Source organism: Lissotriton helveticus, chromosome 4_1 (genome assembly GCF_964261635.1).
Source record: "Lissotriton helveticus chromosome 4_1, aLisHel1.1, whole genome shotgun sequence".
NCBI classification, from domain to species: Eukaryota; Metazoa; Chordata; class Amphibia; order Caudata; family Salamandridae; genus Lissotriton; species Lissotriton helveticus.
Genome location: NC_136063.1, coordinates 326,873,884 through 326,889,354, shown reverse-complemented (window position 1 = coordinate 326,889,354; position 15,471 = coordinate 326,873,884). Strand labels below are relative to the sequence as shown.

Here is a 15,471-nt window from a genome sequence, read left to right as displayed (position 1 = left end):
TATTCCCAACCTCGAAAAGTAATTAAGGTCATGGGTTCTGTTGCAAAATTATATAATGGAAAAATCTGGAGTTTGGGAAGAATTTGTAAAATCAATTCTCATTTTTCTTAAGTACATCTGAAATTGTATATATAGTTTGGAGTTTATTATTGTAATATTGTTTGTAACATCTAATTATTATTCTAGGAAATTTAAGTCTATTATTTGGGAAAAATATGCAAAATCAATTCTTATTTTTCTTAACTACATCTAAAAATGTATATGTAGTTTAGCATTTATGATTCTAATATTGATTGTAACATCTATTTATTATTCTAGGAAATTAATCAATTGTTTTCAATTTATTATGAGGAGATGTGTGATGTCTCCTTTAAGAGAGAACTTTCTGATGTATGTGTGACATCATGAAAGATTCTTTCTGAAGGAGTTGAAGCTGAAGGTCTTTGATAGCTGTATCTAAATAAACCAGCTCTTCAATCAAACACAAAATCAAGCCTAATTACATTTTTTTTTATCCTTTTTCGTTTTTTTCCACCTTTTTAGATAGCTCCTCGACTACAGACTACCTCGGTAACCCTATCATTCAGAGCAACCATCTTGGTGTCAAGGGCTTCACAGACCTCACGGATTTTACCTTGATTTAGCTCTGATACCGCAAATTTTGCCCTCATTTCTTCCAACATTTTTTCCAAAAACTGATTTGTTGAGTCCAATACCGGAGCTGAAAATTTAGCTTGTGCCCCTGTAGAACTATTTTCTTTAGGAAGTGGAGTTGATTGATTTGCCTGATGGTGAGATTGCAGGGAAACTACCTCTTCTGGGATTGAAATCTCCTGCATCTGCAGAGTAGAGGCCATGTCATTGCTTTGGGCGGGTTCCATGTTAACCCCTTCTACAATAACAGAGACTGTTAAAGGTATGTGCAGGAGAGGCTGAATGGGTCTCAAATTATCTACTAAGGGTCCACTTATCATTCCTGGAGAAGAGGATGTTAAGAATGTTACATCGGGGGCTGCTACTTTTTAGGTTTCGACTTTTGGCGAGGGGCGAAGCCCCTCCCAGTCGAAATCTTTTGTTTTTAGTAGTGAGGTTAGGACAGCCTCTGTTTCCAATTGGCTAGCTCCATAAATGGAGGCTAGCCATTGGGAGGCAGAGGCTGTCAATCGCGCTCTCTCACGAAAACGCGATTCGGGGGCGTTTCTGGTGCTTTTTTTAAGCCCCGCCCCTTTGTCCCGGGCCGCGCTGCGATTGGCTGCCGGCCCGGGACACCCCCGTGACGTCATTCCCGGGCTGCGCTGTGATTGGCTGCCGGCCCGGGACACCCCGTGACGTCAGCCAATCACAGCGCGGCCCGGGACCTGACTGGTTTTCTTCGGTGTTGCAGTGTTATATAGCGTGAACTCGACCAGAAAGTATTGAAGCGCCTTACATTACACAAGTACACAATCATTTTTGGTAGGCACTGTGAGATTAAGCAATGTGCTCAGAATCGCAAGCAGTTGAGCCGAGGACAGACTCGAACCTGGTTCCCCTCCTCCAAAGGCAGCAGCTCTGGCCGTTAGGCCATAATCAAATACATATCTGCCCTAAGGCCTGTCCTGTCCTGCAGAGGCTGCTCTGCTCTGAAGCTGTCACTGGGCGGAATGTTCAGCGTTGCGCAATATCCTAAATAAATAAACATGAGGGTGCTGAGGTAATCTTAGCTGGCGCCCAGAGATCAGATGTTAACAGTGATGCAATACGGACGCTTTCACAATGCATCTTTGGAGCAAGACACAAAGTGCGCTTCCGCATTCCATCTTCCTGGCGGGTGATGGTGAGTCAGAGAGCCCGTCTCAGCGCCCTCGGGATAGAGCTCTCTCTGAACGTCACTGGGTCCCCCTGTCTGCAGTCACAGGGGGACAGGTCAGTTCGTGAGTCACGAAAATGGAGCCACCGGGACCTCTGAGTGGAACATGCGGGCGAAGATCACATACCAGCTAATGGGCGCCAAAATGCAGCTAGGTTAAGTGAGTATCGGCAACACGTGCGTCGTGCAGTGTGTTAGAGTGAGGAGAACAGCCAGCAGGCAGTGGCGGCTCTTCGCAATGCGAGGCTGTGAGGCAGCGCGGGGGAAATACAAAAATACTCCAAAAGAAAGGGAGTGACCCCAAAAACCAAGCGAGGGGGTACCACAGGTAAGTAAAAGAAATAACTCTCTTGGGTGAATTGTTAGTTGTACAAAAATCCCTATTTCGTTATCTCTTACTTTCACTCATCCACATACACTTCAAAACCCCCAGACCCTACTAGTCAATCAACACATATATGATGAGAATGGCAAAGAAATACATAAAAAGGTTATTTTATTTGAAATTCAATTTCTATATCAAATTTTTCAGATAAAAGCACTTCAAATACATGAAGAATAACATTAACAAGCATTTACAATGCAACGGTTTCGCCTTTGGAAAAGTTTGAGCTATTGGCATTGTAAATGACAACATTTGTATTTATGTGTTGGTTTTGAAAACAGATAAATGGCATTGTCCTTTACATTGCCAATAGCGCTAACTTTTCCAAAGGCGAAACCGTTGCATTGTAAATGCTTGTTTTGCTTGTCCCTCTCTAGGCAACGTCTCCCGATTTTGCTCCTGAACTTTAAAGAATGATCTGAGGGATGGAGTTACTTGTGGAGGGGGGGTCTAATGAGCTACCGATCTTCCCGGTTTCCTTTGGGATTTTCCTCTTACTGTAAAAGTTGTTTGAGTCGGACTTGGTTATTTTCTTAGATTTCCTTTTGGTGCTGCGGGGGGCAATAGCTAGTTTAGCGTCCGCAGAGTTTGTAGTGGAGAGTTTGAGAAATTGTCTATTCCTTAGGCAATAGGCTGATCTCCCATTCTCCTGTTCTCTCTCAGATTACAGTTCCTCACTTCGTGTATCCTCAAGTTGTACTAGTGATACTGCTCCTCTGTCCTCTTTTATTGACGCTCCATTTACCTCCCCATTCTCGATTTTCTTTTTTACCTCCTCAGTAATAACGCCGCTGGAGTATGTCATCCGCAGTTCCCCTTTTGTTCGTTCAAACTGCTTTAATCCCCGTGAGTTCCCTCTTCCAAGCATACAGATCAATGCTGGGACCCTTTGTACTTTCTTTCCAGCTATATTAGAGTTGAACTGGGAGCCTTCTGTTTTGCCTTCAACTTTACCTATGCCTTTGTCTCTCTGCGGGTTTCTACTGCTCCCCACTCCCCCAGTCAATGCCCTGAGACTCACCCTTACGCCTTCCTTTTTAGTCCCGATAATCTGCGTCTTGAAATCACCGCCGCCACCTTTGCTGCTTCTGCCGGACAGATTATATCCACCTTCACCTTCTCCTCCAGTCACCGGCAGTACACCAACGCTGCCTCCCTCGCCCCGGAAGGGGACTCTACTCGCGGCTCTCCTGCAAGCCCTGCGAGCCTCCCGCGCCGCGTCCCACAGCCCCGCACACGCTCCGATGAAAACCTCCCGCCTCTCCAGGAGGGAGGAGGTGGAAACCGGGACCGCAGCCCGCCGACTGTCCAAGACTCCAAACTCTACTTTCACTCGGCGAGGCTCCGCAATCAAGTCTGCCTCCTCCCGTGGCGGCATGTAAGTACGGCGTTTCTTCTTTTCCTTATTTGGAAAACAAAAGAACTTCCCTTCCCTTGCCTCTAGGCAATGCGGGATCGTCTGAAAGCACCGTTTTGTTTAATTGGAACGCATGCAGAGTTATCTATTGGGCACTCTCCAATATCATTAGTTAAACTTCATAGGCGCCACCACCTGAGCTCCCGACCTAGCTTCCTAGCCGGCCGCCATCTTCCCCCTCTCTCGATTCCCGCTATGGGTATTCACATCTTACACATTTTAGATGATTTGAAGGAAGGAAATTTGGGAAGGGCACTGTGTTCACTTCGTTCCTGCATACATTTCTGGTGCATGTTATAATTACCCATTATGACTCGGATCTCTCTTTCTAAAATGGGTATGCTGCCTAGCCTGTTGTATTTCTTTGTAAATCTCCTGGTTGTGATGCCCCGCAGCTGGTTTTTCCCCCTGAATACCCTCTTGCGGGATCTGGTGTTGGGAGAATGGCGCATTGCTCGAATCAGGATACATGTACCTTTCCAGTGGAACTAAAGGACTTGCCTGTGGAATCATTAGCTCCATGTGTCACTTCCCAACTGCCCTTGTTAACTCTGATCTTCAAGAACCAGCTGGCATTGTTTCGCTAATATTGATGCCCTACAGGTGGTGCACAGTAGTGATATTTAAACAGTTCAAATACTGTATCTTCCATCAGGCAACAAATTGAGTTATTTTTTTAAAATCGAATGTAGTGTAAAATCTGACTGCAAAATTGTGATTACTTCCTCAGTTGTGCTATTAATGTTATATCTTATTTTGTTGGGAAAGAAAAAAAGGCTGCAAAGCACAAATCCATATAGTCAATGAATATCTAAATAATGGTCTTGCACCTGATTTTTTCAAAGACACTATGGTGGAAAATGCAAAAAACAAGGTAGTATCAGTAGGAGGGTGGTGGGAAGATGTGTGTCTTTTATAAATCAAGACAGAAAAGTTAGGCCGGCGCACAATGACGAGGATGATGTTAGACAATGGGGCTCGCTAGCAGGGGCACTTAAATACACAATCAACCCCTGGGGAATAGGTCTTCCCAAAATAGTTAGCAATGGTTTAGAAGTAATCTCCAGGAATATGGCCTGTGATATTAAAGAATTTGGTTTGTTAAACAGCTGAAAAATGTACCCAGGAAACTCTGCTAACTTTGAACTTCCAGTTTCAAAATTACTATGTCTTTAGCTGCACCGCAAGACCCCCTAGGAAGGGAGATGCAAGTGGGGAATTACAAATCCTGCTGAACACAAATCATACATGGCCTTACAGATATCTTGCTTTTGGCGAGTGTATATCAAGTCAAGAAAAGCTTTATTTCGACCCTACAGGCTATAAAAGCACAGAAAAAAAAAAGAACACAATGCATACATTGTAGTACATAAAAGAAAAAAATAAGAATACAATTTATCATTATAAAAACTATGAACATGATATCTGCCTTTTAAATTTGAATACTACAGGCTATAGAAGCTTTTAATACATTCTTAGATGGACTCTACACAGGGTTCTATAGCTTGATAAAGTGCAATGTACAAAGGATTTGCAATTTCTGCATTGGTTACTAGATTAAATAAAATAGCACATATTATGGCTAAAAGCTAATTCATTGATCGATAAAATGCCTATCGGTTGCTAAAAGAATTTTGACTTGGTCTAAAAATGTTTATAGGAGGTGTTAAAAGGGTTTGGGTTGAAAGAGATAAAATTATATAATTAAAAAACCATCAAAGAAGGTTAATTTGCAGTGGGGATAACCATACTGTAGGTGTGTACAAACCGCATTGTTTCCTCGATTGCATGACTTAGCAGAGCATATGCATTTAGAGATTACTAGGGAGCTACAGATTTCCATGGGGAGTTTGCTTAAGGATAGCTCTGCGGGTGCACCACAGAGTATAGAAACCATGAGGTGGTGAACACAATAAGTGAATCGGTTTTGTAGTTAAAAAGCCTGTACACCTCTGCGCAATGTCAATCCCCATATTTCTACACAGTTGTAAAAGCCACCGTGACCTAGGCTTCCCTATAGGCAGGGCAAAAGAAGAGGACCTGCATTTCAGTTTCCTCAGCTCAGTCGCACCCAGGGAAGCCTAGAGTGTGGGCTCCCTGCCATTCATTTGTGAGTGGTCGGAGAGGGAGAGCCCCATGTCTGAACTGGATATAAAGTTTTTTGGCTACAAGCGGTTGAATGTGGTCACGAGCCGTTTCTATCCTGTATTGCTGCTTAATGTCCAGGAACCTGGAGGTTAAACAGCCGGGCTTAGACCCTAGCCATAGTAGGGCCAGTTTGAATTCTCTGTAGTGCAGTAGTGGCCTTCTGGGGATTATTGGACACGTCTCATCTGGGGTTGTACACATATTTAACCTTCCTAAGGCCTGGCATGTATTCCCAATATAGGCTAGCCAAGGGAGTTTCCCTGCACCTTGGATGTGTATAACATCCTTCAGCTCCTCTCTGTATTCAGCCAATTCGGGTCAGGGATGTGGAATTCCTATAGCCAGACGCCTAGGACATATAGTTTGGGGTCAAGGGCAACAAGTTTTAATGTGCATTTTGTCCTTGGGACAAGTAGGCCCAACCTACAGCACAAATCCTTTGGCTGCCAGTTTACAGTACCACATTATGGATCAGGGAAGGGGATTTCTCTGCAGTTAAGGTAATATTTGTATCCACGTGTTCATGCTGTTCAGACTTGCTTTTATGGTTCATTAATGGAAAGCCTTTATTATTAGGGTGAGCGCTGTAAGTACATGTTAGCTCCGACAGCAAAATGTGTACACACATTTTCAAAGTTGAGCAGTTTGAGTCTATGTATAATGCTCCCAGAATGCTTTCTGATAAGATGCAAATATTAGCAGAAGCTTGAAAGCAAGATTCATGATTCTTTACTTTCAAAATAAAATGTTCACAAAAAAATGCAAGTAGGGAAAAAAACAGTTAGCTAACGTACTGTAAAGGTTTAGGACCCTTTTCTTTGCAGCATCATTTAGTAACCTGTGTTGATGCATGCTAGTATTTCCCAAAAATATTCAAAATGGAAAATACGTGTAACCAGTTTCAATAAGATTATAGGAAACATAACAATAAACAAGCATTGGCAAATCCATATGTCTGAAATTGGTAGTCAGACTTTTGGTTATGTCAGTGCGTGACTTGTTTTGGTATGGTTTTTGTAAAGCTTTATTGGCGTGGGGGCTGCTAGGCCCTCACCATTATAACAAACATTGGCAAAAGCAAAAATTGTTTTTGGTCTCAAAATGCACACATTGCCACAGTATTCCCTGGCACTGAACAAAACTACTTTACGTGCCAATATGCTCCTTGTGAAAGAGCAGAATGCTGTCACTCACAGTGAAGCCAGCCAATAGACCGAGAAGAGAGAGACAGAATTTTTATAAACACAAACGGCCATGGTTAAAGCCAGACCTAATTTGGGACCCAATTATTAAATAAAGTCTCGAAAGTGTGCCCATGATATATGTCCATCGTTCAGTGCAGATAATACGGCTTTCATGAATTCACAATAATTTACAAGAGTAGGCCAAGAAATCATACTCCTCGAATCTATTGGTCAACTGCGTGTTTGCACGTTCACTTTCTCTCCAACCACTTTTTTTTCCAACCCTGGAACAGGTTTTACGACTGTCATTGTCCAGGGTAAATTATCAACCTTTCTCTTTGTAGGAAAAGATTAGAGAAGAGTTGGTGAAAACCCTCAAACAAGCAAGTTAGTAGGTTTGCACAGACTCAAAATGGCATTCCAACCCTGGAACTATTGCTAACCACTACATTCAGCCCCAGTTTGTAGATCAGCATAAGATAATTGCTGGTATTCAAATCCTACTATACGAGCCCTGGCATACAGTGAGGTTATATTAGTGCTCTTTTATTATGAGATTGCTGCCATAAGCGGTCGCCACATTACATGGCACAAAGGGACAAGTGGATTTTGTTACAGGACAAGTAGATTTATGAAGCAACTTGCCCCATGGACAAGTAGATATTTGATTAAATTCCACATCTCTGCGGGTGTACTGCGAAGGCGTCGCCAGTATAGGAGGTCTAGAGGAGACTACATCTGCTATAGGGCTAATCCCTAGATCCATCCTAAGCGGTGTTAGTGGGGAGCTCATAGGGAGGCCCAAAAGTTGTCCAAGAAATTAATTTTCTGTCATTGCGAGGGAGGTAGATGGGCAGTGACCCCACAGTTCTGCCCCACACAATGACGCTCCCCTAGCCTGGGCCTTATATATTTCTGCTACAGGGCATATCACTTTTTGCGTGCAACTCTTGTAGACTTATGATGCCACCTGAGGACTGGGTCACTTTGAGGCTAGCTTTCTTTATTTGTGACCCCCATTCCATCTTTTCAGTTAGTGTGATCCAGAGGTAGTCAAACATGGACACCCTCTCTAAGGCCCTGCAGTCTAATCGGGGAAATGGGCAATTCAAAGTGTTGGCATTAAAAACCATGTACTTGGTTTTTTGTTGATTAATTTCCAGTCCCCGATTTTTGCAGAAGGTGCTGAATACCTCAGGCACCCTCTGCATGCCCAGGGGAGATTTGGAGAGTAGAAGTGTATCATCTGCAAACATAGGGCTGGAATTTTGCGGTTCACCAACCTCGCAGCAGCAATGTCTTTCCCATCTAGCAGAGTTTCGATTAGGCCGTTTAAAAAAAAAGGGAGAAAAGTGTTTGGCCAGAACACATCCCTGTCACACCCCTTTCTCGACAGGGAAAGGGGCGGACAGGTCACAATTTTTTCTGTATCTTATTCACACATAATTGTCTTGGTGGAGGCGTTTCAGCTGGTGGCAGAGATATTAGTGAACTCCCAAATCAAGGAGTATATCCCACAGTTGATCTCGCTGCACCAAGTCAAAAGCGGATTTAAGATCCACGAATGTGAGAGAGGCTGCCATGTATGTTACTCCAGACGCATCCTATTTTCCTCAAATTAATTTTTGCTTGCATTTATATCTCCGATTGTTGAGTCAGAGGATTGTCAACATGTGGGCAACAAACACAAAAGTATCTAGTCATGCAGTAAGAAATGTATTCAGACAGATCGGGAAGAAAGGCTTAACCATTCCCTTAGCAATTCAGGCGCCTAATTAAAAAAACTGCCAAAAGGGGATTTTTATCCTTTTAGACTTTTGTGGAAATATGGATGTTTATTTGTTAACCGGAGAATCATTATTGCAGCAACATATACACACAAGTTGAATAGGGGCTCGTCCCTTATAGACTGGATTGTCATATTCCACTTTTGGGTAACATTCTCAAATAATTCTTTCTGCGATCATAAAATTATTTTATTCTGTATTGACTTCTGAAAGAGGGGGCCATTTGCCAGGCAAACAGGCACTTCAACAAGATAACAGGGGAATGTGTATGAATATCAGACCAACGCACGGTGCATGGTTTGGCAACCAAACCCTCCAAATATAACCCAAACATAGAGGATTCAAAAATATACAGATCAATTTTCCTGAGCATTCACGGGCAGAAAAGTTCAAACGTCCGAGAAGGAGTTGTGATGTTCCTGTTGTCTTATTTGATCCACAGATACTTCCTTGATTTCTTATTTCTTTTACAACAATTCATGTACGGCAGTTAAACAGTCTACACGTTCCGTCGTCATGGTGTATTCCCCTCAGACTTCCTCAGGGTTTAAACGTATCTAGTTCTGTGTCTGTCTCTTTATATGGTAAAAGTGAAAATGTTCCGTAATTGACTATCATGTAGAACATCCTACATCACTGGTTCCCAAACTTTTTACTCCGGAGGACCCGAAATTGAGTCACTATTAGAAGCCGGGGACCACCAAGCAATTTGTAGGGTATTAAATTCCAAAACATTAAGACAGCAATTCCAAAATCAAACACACGTGTGCACGTCAAACAAATACTAAAATTACTAAACATTTTAATATTTTATATTGAAAAAATTTGATTTTTAAAAAGATTTTAATGGAAAGTTTGGTGCTGCATCTCGGCGACTAACTAATGTTTGGTTTTATTTCACAGTACAAGGTTCCTGCCAGGGCCAGACTGGAAACCCAAAGCAGCCCTGGCAAATGTCAGACCAGTCCCTGTATGGTGCACACCAAGTGCAGTGAGTGAGCCTGACCACTACAAAGGGGGCTTTGGGGTCCTCCACCCCCAAAGACAATATGGGACAAAATGGTGCATTCTACAACACATTTATCATTATATATTGACTTGTAATAGCTTTTAAAGCATAGTAAATGATGACCTAACTGTGCACCAGGCTCTTTGTTGGAGCTCTTCAATGATTCCCTCATTATCACCCTCCAACAGTGCCTCTCATCTCTCCATAGCCCCTCTGTCACATGTATTTCATTTGCATTATATCATCTCTCATACCAGAGCACTTTACATCACACACATACAGAGAAAATCATACATGTGAAGGCAAAGAGGACTACAAGATTTAGGATTCACATCATACACACTGATGGGCATTTTTTAAGAGTGCTTGGTCTGGAGAAGCTTAATCTCAGGATTCAGAACATAACAGTGGTTAGCCTGGACTTTAATAATAATAGTTTATTTCTACCCAAACAAACCTTTTTATCAGCATCAGGATAATGAAAGACTGGGGTAAAAACATAACTTTCTATCTTGTACCATGCAGTTTGCATGCAGCTCTTTGGTGGCAGTTTATAGCTCAATGTGCTATATTACGATTATAACTTATGAACAGTAACAAAAGAATCAGTCACAAAAGCAGTATCTCAGGGGGTTATGCACATAAAATATTGTTTTTTTAAATGCATGGTACACATTCTTTGCAGCAGGCATATTAACCGTCTGTACTGGACAAAACTCATCTTTCTCCAGCAGGTACATTAATCAACAGAGTTATCTTGACACTTATATTTGTCTGAAAACTACTGACTATACAAAGAATGTGCTGTGCTTTCAAAACTGCTGCCTGTGGACCCCTGAGAATGTGTCATGGACCCCTGGGGGTCCACGGACCACAGTTTGGGAACCACTGTCCTACATGATAGTCCATGGAATGCTGGAATCAAGGAAGTAAATGTGGATCAATGAAAGACAGTGGAAACATCACAACTCCTTGCTAGACGTTTGAATCTTTCTGTTTTCGAGACATGCTCAAGACAATTGATTGTCTAAAAGAAATGTCAAGAGTTATCTTGGATAGGCAAGCATTGTTTCATAATCCTCTTCTAAAATATGTTTCATCTATATGAAGCCTTTTCTGGGTATATGTAGCATTCAAATAGTGGATACTCTATAAATAGGTAAATAAGCAGCTGGTTTTTTTCTTTAGAAAAGAAAAAATGAATTGAAAGTTACCTATTAAAAAAAAACTTGAATATGTACTGTAGTAGTTCGATTTAAGAAAGGTTATTTTTGGAGGCACTTGGCAATATTGGATGAATATTGGTGTGGTAATAGAGTTAAAACTATGCCAAGCCCAATTAATGAAAAGGATTGATATATTACTGAACTTTATGCTTTGAATTCCATTGCTTTGTCTTTTCTATGGCCACCTGAGTATTCCTCAACAGCTTCTAATTTCACAAATCAAACGTTTTATACTGGATACAAGATCATTGAGAGCAATGTGACTGTTTAAGATTTCAGTATCCATAATAACCAGTAAAGTGGTCCATTGGTCAATTTTTCTAACTCCAGTGTTCTACCACTGCTACCAGTAAGTATGTTCATTCCAAAATCTTGGACCAGGAGTTTCACTTTTCCTCTGCATAAAAAAGGTCCCCGTAGTTGGACTATAAATTATAGGCATATCGCCTTAGACGGTGAGTAAATTATTTTCTAAAAGTATTCTGGAAAGTTTTATGTGTTGGATGGCTGTGGAAAGATAATCCCAATAGAACAGGTAGACTTTAGGGAAAAATATCTTACACTAGATAATATTACTACGATACAACTGAATTATTGCCTTATACTCTTCAACTTTGTGTCATGTTCTTTTGGGTAAGGGAAATCAGGGCCTGTCCTCTAGAATTTCCAAAATAATGGAAACCGAACTGTTTATTGGCCCCTTCATCGTTTTCTATATATTTATGATTTGCCAGAGGCCCTTGATGGGCTTAAGGGGATCTTCAGGAATAACTGCCGACAATGGGGGGGCGGGGGGAAATCACAGACCAGTCGTTTATTATATGCAGATATTTTTGTCTACAGCATGGAAACAGAAAATGCTGATTTACTAGATATGATGGTCATATAAGGGGGCATAAAGCCTTACAAAATACTTGCTCCAATAATATTATGGGTACGTTCTGTATATTATTTGGTCGCCGCATAAGAGCTGGTGAATCATTGAGAGAATGGCAAACAGTACAGGTGTTTAATTTAAGTATGTGTGCTTACACTGGCCAGCATTTGTGGTGTGGAACAGTCACATGAGTAAACGACCTAAGGCCACGTAGCACACTGCTCCAAGCATTGATGTGAAAAACTACAAGTTCTAAAGGAATATTGGTTAATAAAACATTATGCATGCAGTAGTAAATGCTGGAAATTGGCAGAATGAATGTTCTTGGCTATACACGCTTGGCAGCAAGTTCAAAGTTGGCCAAAATAGGACAGGTCAGACTACCAATATTAACGCCAAACTACTGCCAGAAATTATTGACCACAAGAACAGGAAACAGTCCCAGGTCCCGTGATCTACTTGAAAAGAATTCACGATCTGGTACACACCATATAAGTCAATCTTAAAAATGCAACTTGGTAAATTTAACTGAATGTCACTGGTATATCCATATGGGAAGGTAGCACAATTGACAAGAAACTATACGTTGATACAACAAAATACCAGAAGTTAGCTCCAAATTAATGGCTCTGAAATGCCAAGACATTAAAATTCATTTAGGTATGTTGATGTACAAAATATGTATTTTCACGCAGAAGGCCCAAAAACTAATATAGTTTAACAGTCGCGTATAGGTTCTTATAAGGCACACACCCCAGAATTGCATGTTTGCATTTTATTCGGAAGATTTTTATATATCGCACAAAGAATGCCCGCAACATACCGGGCAGTTAACGCTGTACAATTTCGAAGTTTGCTCACAAATTGCAGAGTACATATGTAATCCCATTAACAACTAAGCTTTAGAATAATAACCATAAGAAACTCAGTAAATGGGAACAGTAAGCTTTCTGCAGCGAAACAGTAATATGTTTTGGGTTACTGTAAGGAATATATTCCAAATATTAACTCGTGGCGTTTTTATCAATAAATGGGTGTCCTCAATTGCTCGAGCTACTTAAAGAGCAAGGATATTTACAAGTAAAAACAACGAAAGCAACAATAAAGTCCATGGTAAGAACATTGTAGTTACTGAAACATTCTGCAAGAGAGTGTTTCTATGCTTGGAAAGACTTACGGTGTCACTGCACAGGTTAAAGTAATTAGTATTTTAAACGTGAGAGGAAAAACAGATGCAAAAGTTAAAAGCAGGGCCCAATCAATAAACGTCACCCTCCGCACACTTTGTGCAGAACGGGTAAAACAGGAGCCTAAATGGGAGAAAAGTCTGCATCGAAATCGCAGAACGTGACGAAAAAGAAATACGCTCATAGCCACGTTCTTGCCTCCAACGTAACGGTGTTGGTAAAGAATACGGACACCGGAGGGAAAAAAAACCACATGAAAATGCAATTTTCATTCCAGAATGGGCTTACTTTCATTACTGTAAAATAGGCAGTGTAACAACATTTTAATAAGGGCAGCCGTTATCTTCTGCTGCTTAACGTCCAGCGCGCCAGACCTCAGGCACGGGGAAGGTGACAGCAGAATCATCTCCCGAGTAACCACAGTAACAGGATAGAAAGTGGATGAAAACTATGCGTACTGGGGATATCGGAATAGAACGACTTATTAGAATGAGGCCTGACCCAAAGAGGAGCATGGCCTCAAAGTACACACACACTGTACTAGGTGCTACAGCATGCATACTGCGGAGCTCTCTTACCCCATAGACACACAGCTGATAAACTCTTGCAAAATAAAAGTGCATTGAAGCTGACGATTTTACATCCAACTACTCCTAATACTGCAGAATACACAGCTTCAGTTTCCAAATACAAGTAGTGGCTGTCATCATCTCGGGCCTGGCTGCTAACGCAGGAATAGTGCGGGGATCCCCCAACCTTACACTAAAGCGCCCGCCGACCCCAGAACAACGGCCTCCATCTGCAGGACACGACAGGTTGGGAGAAGCACTGACTCCGGGGTTGTAGGCCACTCCTTGAACACAGCCCTTCTTTAAAACATGCACCCGTGAGCCCAGCCCGCCTCCCACTCCCGGATGAGCCTGCTGGCAACCACCCCTTGACGCATAACACTATAGCAGCTCTTACCTTATTCTTCGCCGGTCTGCCTTCCAAAAAAAGAAAGAAATGCAATAATCCTTTGGCTTGAAAGCTGTTTGAACGATGCCCCCCCACCACAATCCCTCCGCCTCCAAGTGACTACAACAAACAAGATGGCGGACGCACCTCTTCCTGCCGCCCAAACTCCGTGTTCAAATCTCGCCAGGATGTTTACTGGCAACCCAAAGGCCCCGTCAACGTGCACGCGCACACTTCCAACCACGAGCCTGCGCGTGCAGGCGGAGCAATGTCCCAATGCGCCACCATTTTTGGGTCAGGGTGAACCTTTCGTTTTCAGGCTCAACTCCGTGACCTAATTAGTACGGGGGCTTGACGTTAAGCCTGATCATAAAATGGCCCCCAACTCGGGCGGAAGGATTGCTGATGCGCAGAGATAGATGCGCAGTTGTGTGTTTCCCTCTTCCGTGATGGGTACTAGAAAATAAGGAAGCGCCTAAGACCGTTCGGCCATCTTGGATGAGTACTTATGTGGGTGACAGCTGTAGTAGTTGTTTATGGTACACGGGCCGGTGAAGAAAGTACTTCCGAGGTTCCAATGTATTCCCAAATTCTCCCATAACGGCGAAACAAAGGGAAAACTATACGAACTAGTCAGTGCCCGACCGTGTAACTCGTCCTTTTCTAAGTTATGTATTTATGTGTTTTTATATAGCGCGTAATTTACCCAAATGTGTAAACATTTTTTAGTACATGAATTACTGTAAAATGAATGCTTCATCAGAAGTCGTATTAGACAAGTGTTTTATTCATGTAAAGGGAACAACAAAGAAGCCCTCCTCGCTGGTTACATCCCCTGCAACTGTCATTCACGCTCTATTTTTATTTATTTTATTTAATGCATTTTTACAAAGCGCAGACTTTACCCGAAGGTGTCAGAGCACTGTACAATAGAACCAGTTACGTTACATGAGAGAAATGTTACAAAAATGGAAACAATAGCAGGCCATAGAATCAAAACAACGCAGGCAAAAGGAACACAGACCTGTCAAGTATCACGCATCAGGTGTGATACTAACGCATTTTAGCGCAGTGGTCCGCATCACCGCACTAAAATGCAACGTCACGCATTTGTGGCGTCCCCTTGACACCACTGTTGGTGCAGAGGAAGAGGCAAGCGGGACCAAAATCGCCGATCTGCTGCTGCCCTGGCTGTAGCAATGAACATTCATTATCAATGGCTCAGCTGTTGCGGGCCGTCCGGGCACGGCATTCACGTAACGTGGTGAGGTCCCGTGAATGCAACTAACAGCTCTCTCTGATGTGCGCATGGCCGGGGGAGCGGCAATTATGGTGCTTTCGTTTGCTGCTGCGCCAGGCGTCATGGCAATCATTTTATTGGTACCTCATTCATCATGGGCACCGGCGTTTACGGACGGTGAGTGGGTCGCACTGTCATGGCAGAG

General features: G+C 42.4%; 1 protein-coding gene across 3 annotated transcripts in view; it reads right to left on the bottom strand.

Annotated features, from left to right (window-relative positions):
• The window catches only part of RAD21 (RAD21 cohesin complex component), a 337,501-nt gene extending 323,087 nt beyond the window's left edge, over positions 1 to 14,414 (bottom strand). Inside the window, exon 1 of one of the 3 annotated variants that reach the window (XM_078686859.1) lies at positions 14,174 to 14,414. The gene's annotated coding sequence lies outside the window, so the exon portion shown is untranslated. Of the gene's footprint in view, positions 1 to 13,647; positions 13,916 to 14,035 lie in introns of those variants that run through there. The other 2 variants (XM_078686858.1, XM_078686860.1) reach the window with 2 other exon arrangements.
• Positions 14,415 to 15,471: the final 1,057 nt, after the last annotated feature.